At 43.0% G+C, this 13,536-nt stretch overlaps 1 pseudogene; it reads right to left on the reverse strand.

Annotated features, from left to right (window-relative positions):
• The window catches only part of LOC139560205 (transcription factor E2-alpha-like), a 40,458-nt pseudogene that overhangs the window by 23,235 nt on the left and 3,687 nt on the right, over positions 1-13,536 (reverse strand).

Below are 13,536 nucleotides of genomic sequence, written 5' to 3' on the forward strand. Positions count from 1 at the left end.
GAGAGAACAAAACCTCAATAGCCTATAGAAAAATTGAACGACAAGTTTAAGCTTGTGTTTTTAGGCTATTCAAATAACTTGAAGATGGAACTCGGTTACATTCATTGTTTGATCAGGAGAAAGTCGCGCATAAAACAAAAAGAGTAGCCTTCAGTCATATTTATAGCCCATGAAAATGGAGAGAGCGAAGGGAATATAGAAAACAATAATTAAGTGTCGGTAAAAAAAATCAATAAATGTAAATACAAAAATGGTTTAGGCTATAGCCTAACGCCCATGCATCCGACAGAGAAACAAGATTGTCTGACTGGAGACTGTGCTGCTTTGGTGACATTCTCCACTCTGGCCTACATTCCTCTCGTGTTCGTTCTGTAGGCGAGAACATTCATTGAAATAGGCTATAGCAAATAGGAATAGACAAATTACTCAGAATGTCACTTGTGTGCTGCGCTGCGAGACTGTTTTTTTCCCTGAGCGGCGACAGTCAAGTTCAAATAGGTTAAACCACTGTCTGTCACGTCACGATGTAGTCATCATTGATGATTGCTGTTAATGTGTTGGTGTTGGAGCTGGGAGATATCGTGATAAATTTGACTGACTTTAGTCTATTTTTCTGGATTAGAAATAGGTAAAATAAAAAAAATGCTATTTGTTTACATTAGCGGCAGGGACCTAGGCAATTTTTACCCACTGCCATGTAAGACAACTGAAACGGCAGCCTATGATTCAAAAAGTAAGCTATTTCAGATGACATATCCAGATAACGCATGATTCATATTTGGATGTGTCAAAATAGGATCCAGAATGATCAGATTTATTTCTGGCTCTTCAGAGAATTTGCCGACATCTTTGTGCATATTGGCCTATAAAGCCACCTGATGGTACTCAAAACATGATTGTTGCTATATAGCCACGTGGGCTAATTTAGTCATCTTAAAACGTCCAACAAAAAATTTTCAGCTCTAGGCATTGGCTACTTGATGCAGGCCTATTCACTGCAAATGGGGCGCTCTGCTACGCGGCGCATCAAAACCATAGAAATAGATACTTCACAGAAAGTTGTGATTTTCCCCTCTATAAGAGGAACTGTAGTCTCGCTGAAAACTGTATTTTTCCCGCAATTACATTTTGTGCAATGGTCATATGCTTGTGCTTCTCAGAACGCATCTCCCTCTTCTATGCACACATTGGGGAGAGGGAGTGAGAGTGGCTCGCTCACACAGCAGCCGACAGTGAAACAGGCAGATACTTTCATAGGAGGAATCAACATACTGCATTGGCTATTACTCTTGACTAAATAATGGTTTTAGAACAATCTACAGGTACGTAGAGTGTTCAAAGCTGTCATCAAGGAAAAGGGTGGCTACTTTGAGGAATCTCAAATATATTTTGATTTGTTTAACACTTTTTTGGTTACTACATGATTCCATTTGTTTTATTTCATAGTTTTGATGTCTTAACTATTATTCCACAATGTAGGAAATAGTCAAAATAAAGAAAAACCCTTGAATAAGTAGGTACATCCAAACGTTTGACTGGTACTGTATGTACAGTGCCTTGCGAAAGTATTCACCCCCCTTGACATTTTTCCTATTTTGTTGCCTTACAACCTGGAATTTAATTAAATTTTTGTGGGGTTTGTATCATTTTATTTACACAACATGCCTTCCACTTTGAAGATGCAAAATATTTTTGTGAAACAAACAAGAAATAAGACACACAAAAAAATGAAAATTTGTGCATAACTATTCCCCCCCCCCAGGTTTCACTCAAGAATTTCCCTGTATTTAGCGCCATCCATCATTCCTTCAATTCTGACCAGTTTCCCAGTCCCTGCCGATGAAAAACATCCCCACAGCATGATGCTGCCACCACCATGCTTCACTGTGGGGATTGTGTTCTTGGGGTGATGAGAGGTGTTGGGGTTTGCGCTAGACATAGCATTTTCCTTGATGGCCAAAAAAGCTACACTTTAGTCTCATCTGACCAGAGTACAATCTTCCATATGTTTGGGAAGTCTCCCACGTGTATTAAAAAATATCTTTGAGCAATGGCTTTTTTGTGGCCACTCTTTTGTAAAGCCCAGCTCTGTGGAGTGTACGGCTTAATGTGGTCCTATGGACAGATACTCCAATCTCCGCTGTGGAGCTTTGCAGCTCCTTCAGGATTATCTTTTGGCTCTTTGTTGCCTCTGATTAATGCCGTCCTTGCCTGGTCGGTGAGTTTTGGTGTACTTCTCCACAACCTTGTCCCTGACCTGTTTGGAGAGCTCCTTGGTCTTCATGGTGCCACTTGCCTAGTGGTGTTGCAAACTCTGGGGCCTTTCAGAACAGGTGTATATATACTGAGATCATGTGACAGCTCATTTGACACTTACAGTGGATCTGTGTGGAATCTATTTAATTATGTGACTTCTGAAGGTAATTGGTTGCACCAGATCTTATTTAGGGGTTTCATAGCAAAGGGGGTGAATTCATATGCACGCACCACTTCTGTTTTTTATTTTGTAGATTTTTTAAAAATAAGTTATTTTTTCCCATTTCACGAATTTTGACTATTTTGTTTATGTCCATGACAACAAAATAGGAAAAATGTCAAGGAGGTAAATACTTTTGCAAGGCACTGTATGCAAGCATAAAGAAGCACAGAAAAAAATATATATATATTCCAATGTGATTATGGGTCCCTTGGGAAACACTGACCAACACTTTGGTTAATACCCTGTCATAACTCATACCAGTCTTATTCATTTGTTTTCATGACCACCACCCGTTGAATAATCATTATATCTTTGATTCCAATGGTTCACCCAAGTGTTTTGATCTATAGCGCAAGTAAAATCACAATACTTCTTGCCCCTATCATGCAGTCATCCTAACAACGTGGTAACTTTACTAATATACACAAACATTTGGTGCCACAGAAAGAAAGGAAAAGTGATATATTCTTAGGAGATATGCTTCAAAAGTAAGTAGGATTCATATAGATCCAATGTAAGCTACATACTATTGAAGTCAGAAGTTTACATACACTTAGGTTGGGGTCATTAAAACCCGTTTTTCAACCACTCCACATATTTCTTGTTGACAAACTATAGTTTTGGCAAGTCGGTTAGGACATCTACTTTGTGCATGACAAGTAATTTTCCAACAATTGTTGACAAACAAATTCTTTCACTGTATCACAATTGCAGTGTGTCAGAAGTTTACATACACTAAGTTGCCTGGGCCTTCAAAACAGCTTGGAAAAATCCAGAAAATGATGTCATGGCTTTAGAAGCTTCTAATAGGCCAATTGACATAAGAGTGAATTGGAGGTGTACCTGTGGATGTATTTCAAGGCCTACCTTCAAACTCAGTGACTCTTTGCTTGACATCATGGCAAAATATAAAGAAATCAGCCAAGACCCCAGAAAATAATTGTAGACCTCCACAAGTCTGGTTCATCCTTGGGAGCAATTTCCAAACGCCTGAAGGTACCACGTTCATCTGTACAAACAATAGTACCCAAGTATAAACACCATGGGACCACGCAGCCGTCATACCGCTCAGGAAGGAGACGCGTTCTGTCTCCTAGAGATGAACGTACTTTGGTGCGAAAAGTGCAAATCAATCCCAAAACAGCAGCAAAGGACCTTGTGAAGATGGAGGAAACAGGTACAAAAGTATCTATATCCACAGTAAAACGAGTCCTATATCGACATAACCTGAAAGGCCACTCAGCAAGGAAGAAGCCACTGCTCCAAAACCACCATAAAAAAGCCAAACTACGATTTGCAACTGCACATGGGGACAAAGATTGTAATTTTCTGAGAAATGTCCTCTTGTCTGATGAAACAAAAGTAGAACTGTTTGGCCATAATGGCCATCGTTACGTTTGGAGGAAAAGGGGGGAGTCTTGCAAGCCGAAGAACACCATCCCAATCGTGAACCACGGGGGTGGCAGCATCATGTTGTGGGGGTGCTTTGCTGCAGGAGGGACTGGTGCACTATACAAAATAGATGGCATCATGAGGAAAATTATGTGGATATACTGAAGCAACATCTCAAGACATCAGTCAGGAAGTTACGGCTTCGTCTCAAATGGGTCTTCCAAATGGACAATGACTCCAAGCATACTTCCAAAGTTGTGGCAAAATGGCTTAAGGACAACAAAGTCAAGGTATTGGAGTGGCCATCAAAGCCCTGACCTCAAACCTATAGAAAATTTGTGGGCAGAACTGAAAAAGCGTGTGCGAGCAAGGAGGCCTACAAACCTGACTCAGTTACACCAGCTCTGTCAGGAGGAACGGGCCAAAATTCACCCAACTTATTGTGGAAGCTTGTGGAAGGCTGCCCAAAACGTTTGACCCAAGTTAAACAATTTAAAGGCAATGCTACCAAATACGAATTGAGTGTATGTAAACTTCTGACCCACTGGGAATGTGATGAAAGAAATAAAAGCTGAAATAAATAATTATCTACTATTATTCTGCCATTTCACATTCTTAAAATAAAGTGGTGATCCTAACTGACCCAAGAATGGGAATTTTTACAAGGATTAAATGTCAGGATTTGTGAAAAACTGAGTTTAAATGTATTTGGCTAAGGTGCATGTAAACTTCCGACTTCAACTGTATAACGACAAAAGTATTTGGACACCCCTTCAAATTAGTGGATTCGGCTATTTAAGCTACACCCGTTAAATGACAGGTGTAGAAAATCGAGCACACAGCAATGCAATGTCCATAGACAAACATTGGCAGTAGAATGGCCTTACTGAAGAGCTTAGTGAATTTAAAATGTTGGCAAAGTCATAGAATGCCACCTTTCCAACAAGTCAGTTCGTCAAATTTCTTCCCTGCTAGAGCTGCCCCGGTCAACTTAAAGTGCTGTTATTGTGAAGTTGAAACATCTAGGAGCAACAACGGCTCAGTCGGGAAGTGGAAGGGCACAGAAGCTCATGGAACAGGACCGCAGATTGCTAAAATGAATAAAAACCGTCTGTCCTCGATTGCAACACTCAATACGGAGTTCCAAACTGCCTCTGGAAGAAACATCAGCACAAGAACTGCATGATGGAAGCTTCATGAAATAGATTTTCATGGCCGAGCAGCCGCACACAAACCTAAGATCACCATGCGCAATGACAAGCCTCGGCTGGAGTCGTGTAAAGCTCGCCGTCATTGGACTCTGGAGCAGTGGAAACGTGTTCTCTGGAGTGATGAATCACGCTTCACCATCTGGCAGTCCGAAGAACGAATCAGGGTTTGGAGGATGCCAGGGGAATGCAACCTGCACCAATGGATAGTGCCAAATGTAAAGTTTGGTGGAGGAGGAACAATGTTTTGGGCTAGGCCCCTTAGTTCCAGTGAAGGGACATCTTAACACAGCATACAATGATATTCTAGACGATTCTGTGCTTCCGACTTTGAGGCAACAGTTTGGGGAAGGCCCTTTCCTGCTTCAGCATGACAATGCCCCCATCCACAAAGCGAGGTCCATACAGAAATGATTTGTCGAGATTGGTTTGGATGGGCTTGACTGTTCTGCACAGAGCCCAGACCTCAACACCACCGAACACCTTTGGGATGAATTGGAACGCTGACTGCGAGCCAGGCCTAATCACCCAACATCAGTGCCCGACCTCACTAATGCTCCTGTGGCTGAATGGAAGCAAGTTCCCGCCGCAATGTTCCAACAATCTAGTGAAAGCCTTCCCAGAAGAGCGGAGGCTGTTATAGCAGCAAAGGGGGGACCAACTCCATATTAATGCTCATGATTTTGATATGAGATGTTCGACAAGCTGGTGTCCACATACTTTTTGTCATGTACATTATTTTCTGTGCTCTTCAAATTTTCTGTGGTGCTCCTAACTTTTTTATGTTAAAAGAGCCAGTGCTACTAATTATTTATTTTTAAATTTAGAGCCCTGCTAGTCATATACTATTAGTAATATCCACCGTGTATGAAAACCTTGTCCATGCTGATCAGTGTGTAGCCACTGTAGTGTGTAGTGTACAGTATGAAGTGTGCAGTGTTCCTTTACCCGTCCCTGGTTGAAGGAAGGGCTGTTCTGTTCTCCTGATACCCAGGGGCCAGGACCGCTCCGCTCATCTATACCTAGAAGATGGAACGCACAGGGTTAGACCTGCTCACTCAGAACCATGTAGGACTGGAAAGGGAAAGGAGATAAGGAGAGAGGGAAAGGGACCAAAACTAGTAGTAGACTGGTAGTCTTTCACCCAACTCCAAATAAACCCGTAGTTCCTAGTACCCACCCAGAGCATTTGTAGGTTTGAGAAGTTGGAGATGTGACCAAAATGGGAAAAATTCCACCTAGCCAATCAGAGGGCAAGGGGGAACCGTTAAGATAATGCCAATACCCATCTAATCCTTTACGATCTACACCAGTACCTAGGGAGATAGGCGATATAGGCTAGAAGCCAATATGCAATGGAGGGTGACCCAGTTAGGAAGCACTGCTGCTTCCTCACTGGCTAGAAGTGTTCTAAATAACCTTTGGCTGAGCGCGCTGCTACTTCAGCTCCCCGTGACAGCTCTGCCACCACACTGTCACTTAGTGTAGCTATGAGCTGTAGGAAGTTTGAATAATTAACACCCAGTATGAGCCTCCTACAATCATCCTCAACATTTGTCATTCTCCCACTCTCTCCACTTCTGTCCATGGCAACGCAGTAGTTGTTCGTATCCCCATCCCTTCACACCTCTCTTTGCATGACAACGGATGAAGGAGTACACAAATAACAGAAGGGACACACGTCATGCATGTTGTCCCCGGTCAAGGGATTTGCATTGAAGAAGTGGAAGTAGGGAGAGTGATTTTAAAGATTGCCGAAGCAGAAATTCCTGCCCCCCTCCCCTTCTCTCCTCCCCCTCCGTTTCCTCTCTTACCGCTACCCAGCATCTCTGGGGGGAAGCTGAGGCTTAATTGTGTGCTGATTTGCATAACTGTGCATATTAATGAGACTGCGCTCTATGAATATTCATATTTTTGTTTTGTTGTCTAATAACAAAAATGGAAAGGGGCGGAGGGGAGCAGGCTGGAAGCACGACTGGATCAGCCATCAAGGAGAATGATGGGTCCAGAGAGGAAAGAGCTGCTATATCACCGTGACAACTGATCTATAGGAGAGATGGCAGCAGAATCGCAGATGAAGGAGACGAGGGGTTTGTTGCCTCAACCTGACTGTCACGCTCCATGTCCAGCAGTAGAACAGACTCAGAGAGGACATACACACAGAGACATATGGACCAGTCCTTTCCCCTGCTGAAATGACACCAGTGTTTCCCCTAGATATTTCTTAGGTGGATCGCAAAGGCAACAATTAATGAGACAGCGCCCACAAATTATGAAATGTGCCGGATATTGTGGACCGATAAATGAGGTTGGAATGATACTGTGAAAATGAGAATGCCCTTTTAGTGTAAGAGCTGCTTTTGGTGGGATGGAGTTTTGGCCTTACCATGCAGTGAATTGGTTAATAGACCAATAAAATAAAAAATAAAAAAAGAGTTCCAAACCTCTCTGCCAATAACAGCTAATTCTCAGTTTTCCCCTCCCCACTCAGGACTGTCTGGGAGTGGTCTATCAACATTCTTGCTTGAGAAATTGCCCTTTGCTAAGAAGCCCAGTTTGTTTTCAATGAAAATGGTCAAAAAGTAACAATCACAGTGAGGTACTTAATTATTAACCAGAAATGATTTGATAGCGATAAAAACGGCTGCAATGGACCATTAAATATCTCCATAACTCTGTCGAGGGCTGCCAACAAACATTATCAGGACATCTTAATCTGGTATCCTGCTACTGAATCAGGCCGGACCTTTATAAGCCACTCGCTCCCCCTCACGTCAACACCGTGAATAGGCGGCTAAAATATGGTCATCTGAAGAATGTGGAAGACTTAGCATAGCCACTGGGGTAGGAAATGAACACGGCGGGTATCCCTTACTGCTCTTTGGGAAGACTGACAGATGGAAGACAGGGGGATATAGACCTGACACCATGGAGATCCACAAAGGCACGGGGATAATAGGGAGCTCTGCAGGTAGCTAGGACCTCACACCTCGGGCTATTCATGTGTTCTCCTGAGGAGAGGAAGGGTCTACAGGAAGTATGGAGCGAATGGAGAAGAGGGTGTCTGGAATGCATGGAAGGAAGCGCGCTCCTAGACCTTCTGGGGTAAGTAGTAAGTAGCGTCACAACTCTTATTGCAAGGTATTTTAAAATGGCTGGTGCAGGGATTTGGACTGCATTGAAATGTATGGACGGGGAGCTGTGTTTCAACCGGGGAGAAAAAAGAGAAAAAGACGAAGAAAGTTTCACACCACACAAATGACTCACATTGAGTGAGGGAGAGGGCAAGTGAGCAACTCTGAAGTAAAACATCATTAAAATTGCTTTCATGCATATTCATTAGGACCACATTTTCCTACTAATTAACAGATCTGCTGATTAGTATAAAGGAGAGAATAAGTGAGACTCGTCTAAGTAGACTCATTTGTTTTCCTCAAAACTTCAAATGGCTTCCTCCTGCAAGTCGTTACCATGACAGCCTGATATAAGACAAATAGAACATCAGAGAAAACCAGAGCTCTTGTCCACAGAACCCTGGTAGAAGAGAGGACACAGTACTAAACTCCACATTCTAATTATACCGATTCATTTAACCAAGAATCTTGAAAATAGTTGGTCTACTATGTTACCAAGCCATTGCTGATGACAACAACTCAAAAAAACATGAGGCAGGAACTCCACACCTTAACCTCTGTTATAGGGTTTGCCCCCCAGGGATACTTCTGTGACTGAGTGAGTTAAGAGTGAGTGAGAGAACGTCTCAGCACGATAGCTCAGAGAGCGAGAGGGTTGAGTCAGGCCAGACACATTCACTAGCGAGTCCCCTTTAAACCCGGGTCTCACCACCCCTTCAAGCGAGGCTGGCCTATAATTACCACAGGAAGAGATACTGGAAACGACCAGTCAGCCTGAGTCACACAAGCTACGAGGCTACAGGACCAACACACAGGGAACATGCAGGCACAAACACACTTCACTTTTATAGGATAATGCCCCGGGCACTGATTGGTGTACTGTCTGGTGTCTACCCTTTCTTCCTTCCTTCCTTTCATCCCAGCCCTGTATGACAGAAATGTGAGTCAACCAGACATAATGCATGATGCCTAATAAGTATTAAGGAGTGTGATTATGATTTAGGGAATGTCTACAATGGATACGCAACAGTATAGGATGTGTCTGAAATGATTACTAAGAGCCAGTGTCACGATGCTGGGAGGACAATATTCAACACAAACTTGAAATTACAAATTTGAACATGATTAGGCATGCTACTTCCCATATTATTTTTGAATCATTCAAGTTAGAAGCTAAACATATTCTGGACAATGTATCTTATGTGTTAAAGCTCTGTGGTTTGATCAAGTCTGACAGAGTCTGCTTCTATACTGCACAAGGAATCCAATTCATGAGCAAATCTGATCAAGTTACTGAATTACCAAATCCAAATTTCCATTCACACGAAGGAAAGTTCCTAAAGAACGGAAAGTTCATGCAAAATGCATACGTTCCTCTTTTGCATTTCAACCCAAGCCAGAGTTTAAAAATACCAGTTCAGAATCTCAGTTTCTGCTTGCCAGTAAATGAAACTTCGTTGGAAGTTAGTTTACACCTCAAGGGTTTTGCACATAGACACCCAAAGTCAGAGAGAACTAGGGATGCATGACAACGACCGTTCCTACGGGTAAAGATCTCCCAAAGACACAGATCTGTGATCAGCTTACCCTTCCCCCAAAAATTGACCATAGATCAATATCTTGGGTCAGGCTAAACTCACCCTAATCCATGACAGCACACGTCAAACCTTTCCCACTCTACAGGGACGAGCACCAAAAAAAATACTAATAAACCACAGCTCAACTAAATCAAATCTAGAAAATAAGGCAAGGCAGAGCAGATACTCACCAATGCTACCAAGGAGATGGTAGTGCAGAGAGACTAGGAACCTTCCCTTATAGAGCCTCTTCCTCCCCATTGTGAGAGGATGGGTGGGGGCTTCCTGGGTGAAATCATACACTGGGCCACATATGCTGCCTGCCTATCCACTTCTCTCTCTGCGGCCTAGGCCCTTTGTTTTGGCCTCTGATGAGCATTGTGGAGACCTGTGCTGAGGGCTGCCACACAATACCAGGAGCAGCCGTTGGATTGAGAAAAGTAACGGCCTTTTTCTGTAAGTGTGCACCTTTCGTCGCTACAAAAGAAAATGTAAGTGGCCCTCAAGCGTAGAGAAACACCGTAGTTCGGTTTCCACGCTTCACCTACTCCGTCCCTTTCATCTGATTTATGCTACTTCAATATCCTGTTTCTTTTCAGTTACAACCTGAAAATACCTACATCAACGGTCCAGGGATTCGTGGAGGGTGAAAGAAGGTGATTGGAGGAGAAGGGGGGGGTGAAGGGAAATGATTGGCGGAGAGGAGAGGGTTGAAGAAAAGTGGCTCGAGGCCGAGAGAGAGAGGATGCAAGTTGGATGTGGAGCATGGGTCTTGTGTTGATCTCGGATGGTTATCAACAAGAGGAGATGGGATCTATTGAGGGTAGTTGGTTGGTTGTTTGGGGGTGAGGAGGAGCGAAGAACACCGTAAATAGTTCCCCCCTCCCCACAGGGTGAGAGATGGGGAATTTGGGGGTGAATAGGGTCATTTCCCATCCCCCCTCCTGTTTTAACACCCTCCGTAGAGTGTGATGGAGAGGCAGCAGCTGAGAAGGTGAGGGCGGGGACACCTGGAGGGGGAGGGGGAAGACTGAGGCTGCTTCCTTTTCTTGATGAACTTTATTAACAAACAGCTGGAAGGAGAAGACCAGTGGAATCATATCCAATCCTTTGACCCATCAGTGGTAATGAAGGACAGTAGGCCATTTTAGCCTATTTGGAGTATTGATAGAGCTACTGTGATTTGACCTCACTGACAACACTCCCTACGGGGCAGTGAGAGGATGGACAGTGGGGAGGGGTGGGGGGTCAGAGGTGGGACAGTGGGGAGGGTTCTCAGAAGACAAATAAGAAAGTGTTGTTGAAAGGGTTGTAACAGCCCATCGATGTCATGCTGTTCCTTAAAGACATATATAGGGGACCATTACAAAGCAATAACACCCTTAATGAAACAGCTTCAGATGAGATGTAGGGAAAAGGTGGATGTTGACCATTGTAAATCATATGGTCACATATGAAGACCATGTTGGTCAAAATGTTGTTGTACCATCACCAAGGTGACCTGAAGAAGACCATGTTAACTGAAATACTTAAATGATTGTACCATAATTAGGCTTTATTCAAAATATAATTGGGAGCTGTAAGCATTCAGTGGGCATTTATTTTTGTATAAAAACCAAGGGCAGGTCTTACCGGAGCCTCCAAACTGGCTGCTGGCTAGAGTGGTGGGCCTGTTCTTCCCATTTGACACCGGTGGTGCAAACATCTGAAACAGAGACAAACACTGCGTCAAAAACATTAAACCAGAAATGGGACGTACATTTTTTTTTTTAAGTCCAGGGGCCATATCCACAAAGCATCTCAGAGTAGGAGCGCTAATCTCGGATCAGTTCATAAAATCTTATTCATTATGAAGTAAAAGTCCAACCTGAAGCAAGAGCAGCACTGTGGATATGGGCCCTAAAGTTCTAAAAAGTTCTAAAAGTCTCCTTTAGACATCTATGTTTTGAGAAAAATGGCGAGCCTGTGGCAACCACTTCACTAAACTAGTCAGTAGTCATCTTCATTAGACTACAGGAACCCAAAGCTGCCCTTAATAGAAACCAAAGTACAATAACAACGGTTACATTACACCTAGTTTGGTGCTAGGCGCTAATTTAATCTATCCGATAGAAGGATTTAGTCGTTCTCAGTTACAACAGACTCCCGCAGCTGTCAACAGTGTGAAGCAATCTAAAAAAACATGCCAATGAGTTAGTCATTGACGCGAGTGACTCACAAAAACTGCCCAATGACAACACTGGCTGATTGATACCGTGCTATTCACTTTATGTAACAACCTTTTATACCAAACAATACAACAACAAAAACACTTACTTTTATTATAGCTAAGAGACATTTTAGCAAATGGTCTTTGGCATGTCTATCTTGATGGGTGTGGATTTATACACCCTTGTCTTGACAACAAAAGGTGTGTGTTGAAGTGTTTCTGTGTACATAAACTATTTATCTAAAATAATACATTTTATCAGTCTACGGTTTCCCCCTGCCCATCCCATTATAAGAGACTATGTGTATTTGACTACAAACAACTTATTATATACCCGAAGGAGCTGTTCTGGACAAATATATTCTAGTATTGGGAACAAAAATATTGCAGGGCTGTTGACAGCAAAGATGTCTTACCGCGCTGAAATCCAGCAGGTCGCTGAGCTCCTTGTCTGTTCCCACTGTAGCCATTCTCTGCTGCTGTTCCTTTGGCCCTCGCAGTCTCAGCAACTGAGGGGGCGAGAGAGAGAACTGATCTTTAGTGGGATAACAGACCAACTGGCAAAGTCTAGAGCTGGGTTGTCAAACTCATTCCATGGACGGCCGAGTGTCTGCTGGTTTTTCCCCTTCAATTTGTATCCAATTAAGATCTACACATATGGGTGAGGGGAGTTCCTAACTAATCAATGACCTTAATTCATCAAGCAATCGCAAGGGGGGAGCGAAAACCAAGCATTTCCCTACACTCGCATTAACATCTGCTAACCATGTGTATGTGACAAATAAAATTTGATTTGAAAACCCACAGACACTCCGCCTTAGTGGAATGAGTGACACGTGGTCTAGAGCAGGGGTCTCCAGCAGGTCGATCGCCAGCCACCAGCAGCCCACCTATGAGTAGCTCGCCAAACAATTCTGAAAGTACATGCGATTTTCACGTGTTGCAGCGTAAAAAAAACGTCATAAACAAAATCTACCAAGTATCAGACACTGCAAGCTTCCAGCTAATATCTAATCAACACGACATCGTCATTATTCCACCCCTGGGGGGGAAAAAGACAATCCTAACAGAATATCTGCCCGTCTGTGTGGTGTGTGCGTTTGTCTGTGTGTAGACCATTGATGCGATAACCGTCTTGTGGGTTGACAGAAATACCTTCCCCAAAACCTTCTCAATTAAACGTTAACTGCAAAGTAGGCTTACCTGGCAGAAGTATATCATGAGTAAGTACATAAATCGGAATATATTATTTGTTAATTTGCATACTTTGCCATGAAATGAGTAGCAGCAGTAAAGAACCACTGCTAGACCGGCACACTAGACGGCACATTCCTCACTCACTAGATGCAATTAAAGGGGAAGTACACTCAAATCTTCCCAAACTAAAAATAAATGGGCTTCTGATGTGATTTAAGCATTGGCATGGACACAGGACATCCATTTTCATTGTTTCTCTATGAACAATAGACATTTTGAGTGAAAAACAAAAAAAATCTAATATCAGGAAAAATTAAATGGAGAATTTTGAGGGGGGAGG

Source organism: Salvelinus alpinus, chromosome 30 (assembly GCF_045679555.1).
Source record: "Salvelinus alpinus chromosome 30, SLU_Salpinus.1, whole genome shotgun sequence".
In the NCBI taxonomy this organism is placed as follows: domain Eukaryota; kingdom Metazoa; phylum Chordata; class Actinopteri; order Salmoniformes; family Salmonidae; genus Salvelinus; species Salvelinus alpinus.